Source organism: Cnephaeus nilssonii, assembly GCF_951640355.1.
Source record: "Cnephaeus nilssonii genome assembly, chromosome: 17".
Classification (NCBI taxonomy): domain Eukaryota; kingdom Metazoa; phylum Chordata; class Mammalia; order Chiroptera; family Vespertilionidae; genus Cnephaeus; species Cnephaeus nilssonii.
This window is the reverse complement of record NC_137088.1, coordinates 2,058,605-2,071,387: the sequence shown is the minus strand read 5'-3', so window position 1 is coordinate 2,071,387 and position 12,783 is coordinate 2,058,605.

Sequence of the window (12,783 nt, the reverse complement as noted above, 5' to 3'; positions counted from 1 at the left end):
CTGCCCTCACCCCGAGGCAGCCAGCAAAGTGGGGGCCCGAGCGTGCGGGCTCCGGGCAGCGAGGCCCAGATCCTGTGTCCACAGCTCCCCACAGCCCACCAAGGTCTGTCCCCCTGCCCCCCGCCATGGGAGTGAGCTCCGGGAGGCAGAGCCCCTCCTCTCGGTCACTCTGTGCCCAGGGCCTGGGGGCACATCATGCGTCCCATTTCTCAGAGGGACCCAGGCCCCCCCCCAGGCCGCATGTGGACACGGGGCACCCCCAGGACATGCATGTGGACACGGGGCACCCTCAGGACATGCATGTGGAACAGGGCACCCCAGGACATGCACGTGGACACGAGGCACCCCCAGGACATGCATGTGGACACGGGGCACCCCCAGGACATGCATGTGGACACGAGGCACTCCCAGGACATGCATGTGGACACGGGGCACCCCCAGGACATGCATGTGGACACGAGGCACCCCCAGGACATGCATGTGGACACGGGGCACCCCCAGGACATGCATGTGGAACAGGGCACCCCAGGCCATGCATGTGGAACAGGGCACCCCAGGCCATGCACGTGGACACAGATGCACCCTGCCCCCCTCCACTGGGACCTGCCTGTGGGGAAACCTGGGGGGACAGATCCGGCCATGGGGCTCTTCCTGGTCCTGACGGGCCTGACACGCTGGGCTGCTGACTGGACACCCCGGGTCCGGCCACTCAGCTCGGGGGTCTCTCCTTAAGAAGCCACCTGCCCCTCCTCCTTGGCCCCTCAGAGCAGGACCCGCCCCTGTACCGCCAGGCCTCTCTGTGCCTGTCCTTGCCCTGGGCCGGGGCCTGGGCGGGGAGACCACGCTGCGGGTCACACTGTCCCCAGGTGGCACAGGCCCCTGGCCACAGGCACACTTCCAAGGCTTTAAGGCCAATGCGTTGCCTCGTCCATGGAACAGCCTGCGTGCCCCTGCCCGGGCCTGGGCGTGGCGGCGGGCAGGGAGGGGTGGGCGTTAGCCATAGGTGCCTGCCTCACAGGGCCCAGCATCTTCCGGGGGGCCGGCCTGGGGGGCAGGGAAGAGGCGCCCCAGACGAGCGCAGAGAGACCTGAGATGGCTGGGCTTCAGAGCATCAGGGGCCCGGGACCCGGTGGGCGGTCAGGGTCAGGGGTCAGAGGTCAGGGATGCTTCCTGCAGGCGCTCCCTGGAGGGCGCAGTCATCAGGGGGGGCTGGAGGCTTCCTGAGCTTCCGATGGCCTCGGCCCCCGTCCTGGACGCGCAGCAGGGCCACCTCCGGGCTGACCAGACGGGGTACAGCCTCCGCTCCTTCGCCGCCGGCGACGTCCACCCCCAGAGGGCCTGCGCCTTCCTTCGCCCGAGGCCTAGCCAGCCGCCCCCGCTCAGTGCCCTGCCTGCCACGCTGGGCCCTGGGTCAGGCGTTGTGGGCAGATCCTGGGGGTGGGTTGGGGGGTTCAGTTGGGCCTCCTGTTCTTTCTGAAACTTGGGGCCTCCCAGCTGTGGAGCGGGACGCTCAGCCCGTGGCGGGCAGGGGCGCGAGGGCGCACGCCCTGGATTCCATCTGGCGCGTCGCTCAGGCTGTCAACACTTGCTGGCATTTCTTCAGCTTCTCCTCTAAGTGGCCCCTGGAGGCAGCCCTCCGGGTCCTGATTCTTGGTCCGCGGCCCCAAGGACCCCTCTCCATGGAGACAAGGCAATTCGGGGTTTCTGGGTGTCAGGGATCGGGCTGGTCCAGGGACCCCACCTGTGAGTCGGAGGCCTGCTCCCTCAGGCGTGTGCGCATGCGGGGTGGGGGACAGGGTGCTGTTCTGACCCCAGAGGAGCGGAGGAGCCAGGATGGGGGGGGGGCGCCGGACCCGCATTCTCGGAGCCCAGGCTTGGATCCGCCCTGGCCCCCGGGCACTCTCACTGCGCCTCCTCTCACTGAATGGGGCTCCCCCTCCTCTCACTGAATGGGGCTCCCCCTCCTCTCACTGAATGGGGCTCCCCCTCCTCTCACTGAATGGGGCTCCCCCTCCTCTCACTGAATGGGGCTCCCCCTCCTCTCACTGAATGGGGCTCCCCCTCCTCTCACTGAATGGGGCTCCCCCTCCTCTCACTGAATGGGGCTCCCCCTCCTCTCACTGAATGGGGCTCCGTGCTGCCCCAGCCTCCGGGCCACAGGCCTCTCCCAGGGTCTGCCCAGCTGGGCGGGTCTCCTGATGCCAAGCCCCCCCACCGCCTGCTGCTCACAGAGGAGCCCTGGCCCGGCGTGGGCCCCGGGGAGCTGGAGTGGGGCTCACCGTCAGCCCCTGGTCCGGGGAGCTCCCCCGGGAGCCACAGGCTGGGGGAGGGGGCTGGGGGGGCAGCTCAGAGCGGAGGCGCCTGGGAGGTGAGCAGAGATTCCGCTGAGCACTGAAAAAGGTTCCGGGACCAGGGCGACCCCATCGTGGACACCCCCACTCTCACTAGGGTTGATCTGGGCTCCCTCCTGGCCTAGCCTGGGGCTTCCCTCGTCTGGGAGCCTGGGAGGAGCAGGGGCAGGTGGTGGGTGGTGTCCCCACACTCCGCTCCTCCATCCTGCCCCCCACCCCCGCTGGGCCCACCACCCCTTCCCAGGGGTCTCTGGTTTACCCCCCCCCCCCCGCAGCTCTCTCCCGCTGGGAGAACAGAAGTTAACCATGTCTGCTCCCCAGAACCTGTGGCTTTGTCTGTGCCAATGAGCCCACAGGCTGGTGGGAGCACTAAGTCTTGAAAAGTGTCAAACACAGACGTTGTTATCCGCGTGGGGGCCGCACACCAGGTGTGCGGCCACGTGTGGACCCTGACGGGGCCGTGGGCAGAGGAGGGGGAGGGCCAGGCTTCCGCCTACCACTCTCTGGCCTCGGGGCTCCCTGCCTCGGTGAGGGAGCAGCCGGAGTGCAGGGCCTCAGGCGGCCTGGGCCCTCACGGGGTCCCTGTAGGTGGCCTGCCCATCGGTGACCCAGAAGAGCTGTTGCTACAGGGTCTTGGCCCTGGAGCCCAAGGGCAGGGAAGCTGAGCGACTGCCCTTTGGCCTGGGCACCCACCTGTGTTCCTGGGCTCTCCGCTCCTCTCCTCGCAGCCAGGACGGCCAGGAGGCCGGTGGGGCAGGGAGGGGAGGCGGCCTCATGAATTCACAATGAGCAGCCTGATGAGGCTGGAGCCTGCCAGGGCCCCGGAGGGGAGGGGCATCAGGTGATGGACAGTGTCCGCCTCCTGCTCCCTCCAACCTCAGCTGCCCTCCACCCGATCCTGCCGGCCCGGGTCCCACAAGCTAAGCTCCTGAGCGCCAGGGTGCAGCATAAACAACACCTGCCCCTCTAGTCCTGGGGCTGGGCCATGGCGCCTGGAGAGCCCCGGCTGAGCCCTGGGGACACGGGGGGGGGGGGGGGGGCGGGCAGCTGGGGAGGGTCCCTGCTGACTGCCCTGCCCCCGCGTAGGCACAGCCACACAGGCCAACGACCAGGCTTCCCGGGCCAGGAGAGCCCACACCTCTCACCGCAAACCTGGGCCCGGAGCGGCCGGGGAAGAGGCTGCGGGCTCCCCGGGACCAGTCCGGCTGAAGGCGTCAGGAAGGAATGGGCTTGCGTCTGAGTTTCCCACCAGCCTCTCCGGCCCTCCAGCTCTGGCTGGTGGCGGGTGCCCCCAGCCCCCTAAGATTCCGAGGGGAAAAAGAGGAGAATGAGGTGTCTGAGGATGAGGATTGAGGGGTGGAAATTACCTCAACTGAATTTTAAAAACCCTGGCTGGTTGCCATGGTAACAGAAAGGTGCATCCCATTGCTATGGCAACAGGCAAACACCGAGGTCTGCTGCTGGGATTGGGGATTTGGGATGTGGCCGGAGGGGGTGGGCGGAGGCGGCTGGGCCTGGGGTGTATGTGGGTGGGGAGCAGCTATGCAGCCTGGAATCACGAACCCCCAACTTTCCAGGGGCCAGAAGGCTGGGCTGGCACCGCCCCCCGGCAGTGGTATCAGAGGAGAAAGATTGTTAGGAGTAATCCCCTGGGACCCCATCACCACCCCGACCCCTCAGGTCGCCAGCCTAGGAGCCCCGAGGGGACCCCGAGCCTGCTTAGCTGGGCTGCTGGCTGGGCAGAGCCCGGGCTCGGAGACCATGCACTTTGCCCTGACCTGAGGCAGTGGGGGCTGGGAGTCACGACAGTTGCCGTCCCGAAAAGAAAAGTGCATGACCAGGAGTCAGCTCAGTGAGGCCTGGAGGACAACTGAGTGATCCCCTGAGGACAGCCACACCTGGAGGAGGACCACTCCCACCTGGAGGATGACCACTCCCACCTGGAGGGTGACCACTCCCACCTGGAGGATGACCACTCACACCTGGAGGAGGAACACTCACACCTGGAGGATGGTCACTCCCACCTGGGGGCTGACCACTCCCACCTGGAGGGATGACCACTCCCACCTGGAGGGATGACCACTCCCACCTGGAGGGTGACCACTCCCACCTGGAGGATGACCACTCACACCTGGAGGAGGAACACTCACACCTGGAGGATGGTCACTCCCACCTGGGGGCTGACCACTCCCACCTGGAGGGATGACCACTCCCACCTGGAGGGATGACCACTCCCACCTGGAGGGTGACCACTCCCACCTGGAGGGGTGACCACTCACACCTGGAGGGTGACCACTCCCACCTGGAGGAGGACCACTCCCACCTGGAGGGTGACCACTCACACCTGGAGGGTGACCACTCACACCTGGAGGAGGACCACTCCCACCTGGAGGAGGAGCACTCACACCTGGAGGGTGACCACTCACACCTGGAGGGTGACCACTCACACCTGGAGGAGGACCACTCACACCTGGAGGGTGACCACTCCCACCTGGAGGAGGAACACTCACACCTGGAGGAGGAGCACTCACACCTGGAGGGTGACCACTCCCACCTGGAGGAGGACCACTCACACCTGGAGGGTGACCACTCCCACCTGGAGGAGGAACACTCCCACCTGGAGGAGGACCACTCACACCTGGAGGAGGAGCACTCCCACCTGGAGGAGGAACACTCACACCTGGAGGAAGAACACTCCCACCTGGAGGAGGACCACTCCCACCTGGAGGAGGAGCACTCCCACCTGGAGGAGGACACTCCCACCTGGAGGAGGACACTCCCACCTGGAGGAGGAGCACTCCCACCTGGAGGAGGACCACTCCCACCTGGAGGAGGAACACTCCCACCTGGAGGGTGACCACTCCCACCTGGAGGATGGTCACTCCCACCTGGAGGAGGACCACTCCCACCTGGAGGGTGACCACTCCCACCTGGAGGAGGAGCACTCCCACCTGGAGGAGGACCACTCCCACCTGGAGGAGGACCACTCCCACCTGGAGGAGGAGCACTCCCACCTGGAGGAGGAACACTCCCACCTGGAGGAGGAGCACTCCCACCTGGAGGAGGAACACTCCCACCTGGAGGAGGAACACTCCCACCTGGAGGAGGACCACTCCTACCTGGAGGGTAACCACTCACACCTGGAGGGTGACCACTCCCACCTGGAGGAGGAGCACTCACACCTGGAGGATGACCACTCCCACCTGGAGGAGGACCACTCCCACCTGGAGGAGGAACACTCCCACCTGGAGGAGGACCACTCCCACCTGGAGGAGGACCACTCCCACCTGGAGGATGGTCACTCACACTTGGAGGAGGAGCACTCCCACCTGGAGGAGGAGCACTCCCACCTGGAGGAGGAACACTCCCACCTGGAGGAGGAACACTCCCACCTGGAGGAGGACCACTCCTACCTGGAGGGTAACCACTCACACCTGGAGGGTGACCACTCCCACCTGGAGGAGGAGCACTCACACCTGGAGGATGACCACTCCCACCTGGAGGAGGACCACTCCCACCTGGAGGAGGACCACTCCCACCTGGAGGAGGACCACTCCCACCTGGAGGATGGTCACTCACACCTGGAGGAGGAACACTCCCACCTGGAGGAGGACCACTCACACCTGGAGGAGGACCACTCCCACCTGGAGGAGGACCACTCCCACCTGGAGGATGGTTACTCACACCTGGAGGAGGAACACTCCCACCTGGAGGAGGAACACTCCCACCTGGAGGGTGACCACTCCCACCTGGAGGAGGAACACTCCCACCTGGAGGGTGACCACTCCCACCTGGAGGAGGAGCACTCCCACCTGGAGGAGGACCACTCCCACCTGGAGGAGGAGCACTCCCACCTGGAGGAGGAGCACTCACACCTGCAGGATGGCTCCTCGAGGTGTAGTCGTCCCCCCAGGACCTGCCCCCAGGACTCCGGAGCCTCAGCAGGACCTGGCTCAGTGGGAGGGTGCAGGGAGGGGCAGAAAGGCCCCGTCTGTCACACCACGCACTCGGGAAGCCGGGCCACATCCTCAGGTCCGGGTGCAGGCGGCTTGTGAGCCATTGGCCCAGCTGACCCTGTCACGTCCACAGGCTCCACGGACACGCAGGCTCCGGGCCGTGGCCGGACAGCCATCAGTCAGTCTCCGGGGTTCCCAGGGACGCCACGAACTGCTCGTTAGACACACCTGGGAGCATCTCGGCTCCAGCCTCGGCTTTCCCGTTAATGCATTAGCGCAGCTGAGCTCAGCGAGGAGAGGCCCCCGTGGCCTTGGAGACCTGGCTGTGCGTGCGTGTGTGTGTGTGCGTGCGCACGCGTGTGTGCGTGTGCGTGCGCGCGTGTGTTAGCGTGTGCGCGTGTGTGTGAGCGTGTGTGCGTGCATGTGTGTGTGTGTGTGTGAGTGCGCACACAGGACAGTCAGCAAAGGATGTGTCTGCCTCCCCACCCCGCCAGCCCCAAGCAGGCTTCTTACAACCTGGGCTCCCAGACCCACTCCCCGACTTTCCTTCCGTGAGAGCGTGGCCTGGGCGAGCCCTGGAGCGCCAGGCGGCTGCGGCCCAGGGAGGCTGAGGACGCGGGGCTGCCGGTGGGAGAGGAGGAGCAGTGGGCCGAAGCAGCCCTCCGGCAGGTCAGAGCGCCTCCGGCTGCAGGAGTCAGGAAGGACCCAGCCCCCGTGCCTCCTGCCCCTTCAAGACGCTGCTTGGCTGTCCTCCGGGAGGCGCAGAGGGCGGGCGCAGGGAGGCATTCCTTCCGGCACCCCAGCCCTAGGGCATGCCGGTGTTCAGACAGTGTCCCCCCCACCCCCACTCCCACCCCCGCAGCAGAGCTGAGCCCACAGGCCTGGGAGGGGCGATTGGCCCAGGGCTGCCTGCTCAGGGCCCTCCCGCCCTCGTCCAGGTTAGCGAACTCCAGGGTCCCCGTGGCCCTCGTGACAGTGATTCTGCTAAACACAGAAACCCTCCTGCGGCCCATGTGCCCCGCCAGGCCCGTGCCCTCCCCAGCACCCCGGTGGGCCAGCTGGGCACTTACCACCCAGCCCAAAGGCAGGCTGGAGCGGTGGCTGTGGGAAGGGGGCGCCGACCCTGACCCCCTCCATGGGGGTGGAGGCCCGGGTGCAGCCAGGCCACGCCTCTCACTGCCACTCCACACCTGGGCACGCGGGCACACACCGGGCTGCAGGCACAGCTCAGGGGACCGCCAGGACTGGGGGTCTCTGGTCTCAACACACTTCCCACGGTGGCCGACCCTCTTCAGAGCAGGGACGCTCCCCACTCCCACCCTCGCCCAGCGGGTGCATCTGCAGCCCCGGCTGGCATGCGGCTGCCCTGTGACCACAGGAGCACTCAAAGCTGGCCTGGAGCCGAGGACCCAGCCCTCCCGGTCGCCTCAGCCTCCACCTGCACCCAGAGGAGCCTGGTGGTCTTTCTGAGGCTGGGCCAGCAGCACCCGGCTCCCAGAGGCTCCCAGAGGCTCCCAGGGGTTCCCATGGATTTCCAGAGGCTCCCAGGGGCTGCCAGGGGCTCCCAGAGGCTCCCAGGGGTTCCCAGAGGCTCCCAGGGGTTCCCATGGATTCCCAGAGGCTCCCAGGGGTTCCCAGGGGCTGCCAGGGGCTCCCAGGGGTTCCCAGAGGCTCCCAGGGGCGGGTGGCAGAAGCCAGAAGGAGGTGGGCTCCCCCCCAGGCCTCCAGGCCACCCACCCCCTCCTCACCAGGCCTGGGCCGGGCTTGGCAGAGCTAGGCTGGCTGCTGTGGGATGGCACCCTGTGAGCAGGTTAGGAATCTGTGGGTGACCTCAGGGATCACCCTCACCTCTAGAAGACAGCAAGTGTTTCCCTGGAGCAGGAGTTCAATGTGTCCCAGTGCAGTGTGTCCCCATGTCCCCAGGACAAGACCTGGGGGTGGGGGGCATGGCCAGTGTGCACCTGGGAGGCAGCTCCCTCGCTCAGCCCGCAGTGCCGCTCAGCCTGCAGTTCGGAGCCTCGGCTCATCCCAGCCCCTCACTGCGATGGGCCAGGGTGGCTCCCGCCTACTGTCCCCGTCAGGCTCGCCCCGACCCAGAACCCAGGATCCCAAGACCCAGCTCTGCCCGCTGTGGCTTTGACCCCGACGCTCGCTCAGGCTCTCAGGACAAAGGTTTGGGCTGGGACCCGGCAGGTCCAGCTCCTCTTGTCATAAATATTGATCAGGCTCCAGGGGCCGAGCCTGCAGCTGGCGCGGGGGCGGGGGCGGGGCAGACGCGCCAGAAGGATCTGGGCCCTTTCCTAATGAGGGTGCCGGGAGGGGAGTGCCACCTGGGCTCGGGGTCCTTGGGGAGGGGGACAGATGGACAGCGGGACAGCCAGCAGCCTGGGGACACTGGGGCATGCTCCAGCCACCGGATTCCCCGTGCACCCCAGGAATGCGGGGGAGGAGCCAGAGGAGGCCCTGGACCCCCTCCCACAGGGGATGCTGAGAGCCCTGCTCCCCACACGTGGGCCCAGACTGTGCTCTCGCCCTCAGGGCCGCCACCTCCTGCCCGCACCGTCCTCCCCGGCGGTGCTCCTGCAGGGGCCCGGCTCTGCAGAGGGTGCTCCGGGCAGTCCACACGGAGCTGTGCCCACACACACTCTCCCACCCTCGCCCTGGAGCTGGGCTCCCACACCCCCTTCTCCCTGAACCACGCAGAACGGCTCCCAACGCCCTCCTCTCAGCCCTCCGAGCTGTGCTCCCCAGGCATCAGGACCCCCACACCCAGAGGGAGCCCCTCCTGGCCAGCCTCAGCCTCCTGTGCTGCGCCCCCCGCCCCCTGGCGTGCGGGTGGGACACCGGGGAGTCAGCCCTGTGCTCACAGCCCAGCTGCCAGGGAGCTGGCCCCGCACCTCCCCCGTCCTGGGGTGAGAGCCAGGGGCAGAGAGGGCACATTTGGGGGCCCAGAGCCGCCTCCTCACTGCCACAGGCAGGCACGGCTGCAGGTAAGGGGGGCTGCCTGGGCCAGGGAGCACCCCAGTAGATAATGAGGGGCTGCGGGGGAAGGGACAGACAGCCTCAGGCACAGCCCGGGGAAGCTGCCTCATTAGCACAGCCGGGAGGAAGGCGGCTAAGTGGGTCAGGCCCCTCCCCCACCGCCTGGCAGGTGTGGGTGGAGGAGGCTGTCAGCCCATTGTCCCCACGGAGCCTGTCCCGCTCGGTGCCTCCCCCCACCCCTCCCTCCTGAGCCCTGCCCCTCCCAGCGCCCCTGCCTCCCCCCCGCCGCCCCCTTGGAGCCCCCTTTCCCTCCCTGAGCCCCCCTCTGGCCTCCTTCCCCTTCCTGAGGCCCCCTCCCCGCATCCCCCACCCCCCAGCCCCGCCAGCCTCCCCAGGCCTCCTGCGGACGGAGCGGAGCGCACCTGGGAGACACTGAAATCCTAGACGCGCCCGCCGCCTGGAGCCGCTGGAGCCCACATCCCGGCCTCCCCGAAAGGCAGTAAACCCCGCTCCGCGGGCCCAGGGCTGCGCCAGAACAAGCATCCAGATGGGGGGGGGGGGGCAGGCGGGCGCTGCGGGGTCCCAGCCCGGGCCCCTCGCCCACCCCCACACCACCCCGCTCTGGGCCTCCCCTCTTCGCCCCCAGAGCTGTGAAGCTAATTGTCCTGGCAGATCCACCTCAGGGGTGAGGTGGGCGGGACGGAGGGGGGTGCATCCTAGAGGCGGGACCTTCTCCCCACAGGGTGGGAGGTTCAAAGAGGTTCTGCTGCCGGGGTCCCCCTCCAACCAGGATGGAGCCCGATGAGGGACAGCCCGCCTGTCAGCTGCACCCCAGCCCCCTAGCCCCTCCCTGATCAAGGGCCTTCACGGGCTCCCCATTTCCGGTCGAGGCCAGCTTCCTCAGGCTCTGAGAAGCCTCTGGGCCCACAGCTGGGGGGGGGGGGGGGGCGAGGGTACCGCATGGGTGACGCTCGGCACCCTCGGTGTCGCTGTCCTCGCGGGACAGTTCCGGGAGGGGTGCCCCGCCCCAGCCCAGCCCGGCGCGGGCATGCCGCCTGCGGTCTCCGTCGGCTGCACAGGAGTTAATCGCAGGGTGCCCCCCACCACGTGTGCACAGTCAAATTCCAGGAACGCTTTCCATTAAGGGCTCGCAGCCGACTTCATTTACATTAATAAGAACCAGAGCGCGGGTGGGGGTGGGCGCTGCCGGCTGCTCAGGCTTCGCGTGAGTCTGGAGGGGCCGGCGCAGCCAGGGGGCCGGTCGCAGAGGCCCGGCCACGCCCAGTCCGGGCAGGAGCAGAGCCCGCCAGTCCTCGGAGGTCCCCGTCCTTCCCAGTCGGAGGGGATGGCAGAGCCCGTCTGGGTGGGAGAAGGCCCCACCCGGGGAAATGGCGAGGGCAGAGGCAGGCGCCCGGTGCCCACGAGCTGCTGATGGACACGGGCAGCCAGGGCCTCAGTTTACCCGTCTGTGTGGGGGCTGCTCCTTCTCCCCCCACCAGCGGTGGCTGCAGGTGTTGGAAGGGAAGGCTCTGAGCTGAGCCAACCCACCTGGGAAGCACACGCCCTCCTTAGCCTCCCAGCCTCCCGCCCTGCCTGTGGGCCCTGAGCCTGGAGCCCAGGAGCCTGGTGGGCTGGAACCCCCAGATCCGCCTCCGGGGAAGGAGGGAGCCCCAGTGACTGCGTGCGTGAGCCTGCGTGTGCCTGCGCTCCGCCAGCCTGCGCCCCGCGGCCCTTCCCCTTCCCAGCAGCTGGCTTCCTTCCTTCCTTCCGGCCGCAGGCTGCAGCGCGCACAGGTGAGCGCTCTGGCCCCACCTGCTCTGCCCTGTGCGGGTGGCCGGGTGGGCCGTCGGGAGGGTGTTCGGGAGCTTGCACGGTTGGCTCACCCACGGGGCGGGGTGGGGAGGTCGGGGTCTGCAGGCATCTGCGTGTCCTACCCCAGCACACACCTCGGTGCTGGGAGACACGCCTGCTGCGCGGTGACTTGCAGGCCTGTGCGTGCATGCGTGTGCCTGTGAGTGCAGAGGGCTGCCCCTCGGCCCAGCCAAGAGGACGGTGCCCCCACGAGTCAGGATCGAGCCCAACCTTGCCTGTTGGGCCCACACATCTTGAGAGGGCATCCTGGGGCACTGAACCAGCCTCTGCCCCACCCCCAGGGCCAGGTAAAGGGGTGCTGGGGGACACAGTTACGTCCATGAATCCTTCTCCAACAGCTCTGTCCAGCCAGACTTGGGGTGTGGGACCTGCCTGGAGCTGGGGCCCGGCCTGTGTGCGTCAGCTCCGGGGCCTCAGTGGGCAGGAAGGCAGGCAGGGGTCCTGGCCAGGGCTCCTGGCTCCTCCTTCCTCCCCTCTGCCTGCTGCAGCCTGGCCTGCCCATCAGCGTGCAGAATTCACCGCTGCTACTTGGCTGTCGTAGGCCCTCTTATCTGGCAGCAGCCAGGGGTGGAGCAGATCCGACTCCCCCAGACCCAGCGGCCCCCACCCTGCGTTATCTTGTCCCCACAGCCTCCTCCCACCCCCAGCAGCCTCAGACCTTTCCGCTCCGCTTCCCAGCATCCTCTCGGCCTTGCTTTGTCTGCAGTTGTCTTTTTTCCTGCCTCTCCCTGCCTGTCTTCTCTCTCTCCCTAGGGCATTGGGGTGGGGGTGGGCATCCCAAGGCTGAGCTCACTCCATCTTCAACACAGCAGCGGGAGCACGTCCTGCCCAGAGCGGGAGCCCGACCCTGTGCCTGCAGCCAAGGCCTGTCTTCACCAGGTGACTCCTGTGGCTCCGGGCCAGCTTGGGGGGCGGGGGCACATCTGGGGCAGAACCAGGTTCAGCACTTCCCAACCTGGTAGCCTCCAGCAGCTGCTCTTCTCTGAGCCTCGGTTTCCTTTTTAAACCAGATGGCCCGGCTGGTGTGGCCCAGTGGTTGAGTGTCGACCTATGAACCAGGAGGTCATGGTTGGATTCCCGGCCAGAGCACACCTGGGTTGCGGGCTCGATCCCGGTGTGGGGCGTGCAGGAGGCAGCCGATCCATGATTCTCTCTCATCACTGATGTTTCCCTCTCTCTCTCCCTTCTTCTCTGAAATCAATAAAAATATATTAAAAAAATAAACCAGATGAAAGTGGTGCAGGGACTAAGTGGGATGGGGGCGGTGCTCCTGGCTTGAACCTCCTGCTGCCCCCCCCTCCTGTTTCGGGAGGCTGGGTGAGAGCAGTGGGCACCTCCTGTCTCCTTCTGAGAACCCTGGCAGCTCAGCCCCAACTCGCTGGGCTGTAGAGACAGAGGCTGCGGGTGGGTCCGCTGTGGGCCCTGCCAGGGGAGAGTGTCTGTGAGTCAACCATCAGGCGGAGGGCGAAGGAGTGTGAGGGCAGAAATGCCTTTTATCGACCGGACTGCAGAGGTGGCCGCCCGGGTCGGAGAACTGTGGAGACTGAAGCACTTAGTGCCGGCCTGGCTCTGGTCCTCAGCTGAGCAACAGCTGCCCCTTCCAGCCAGGGGGGTCCCTGGGG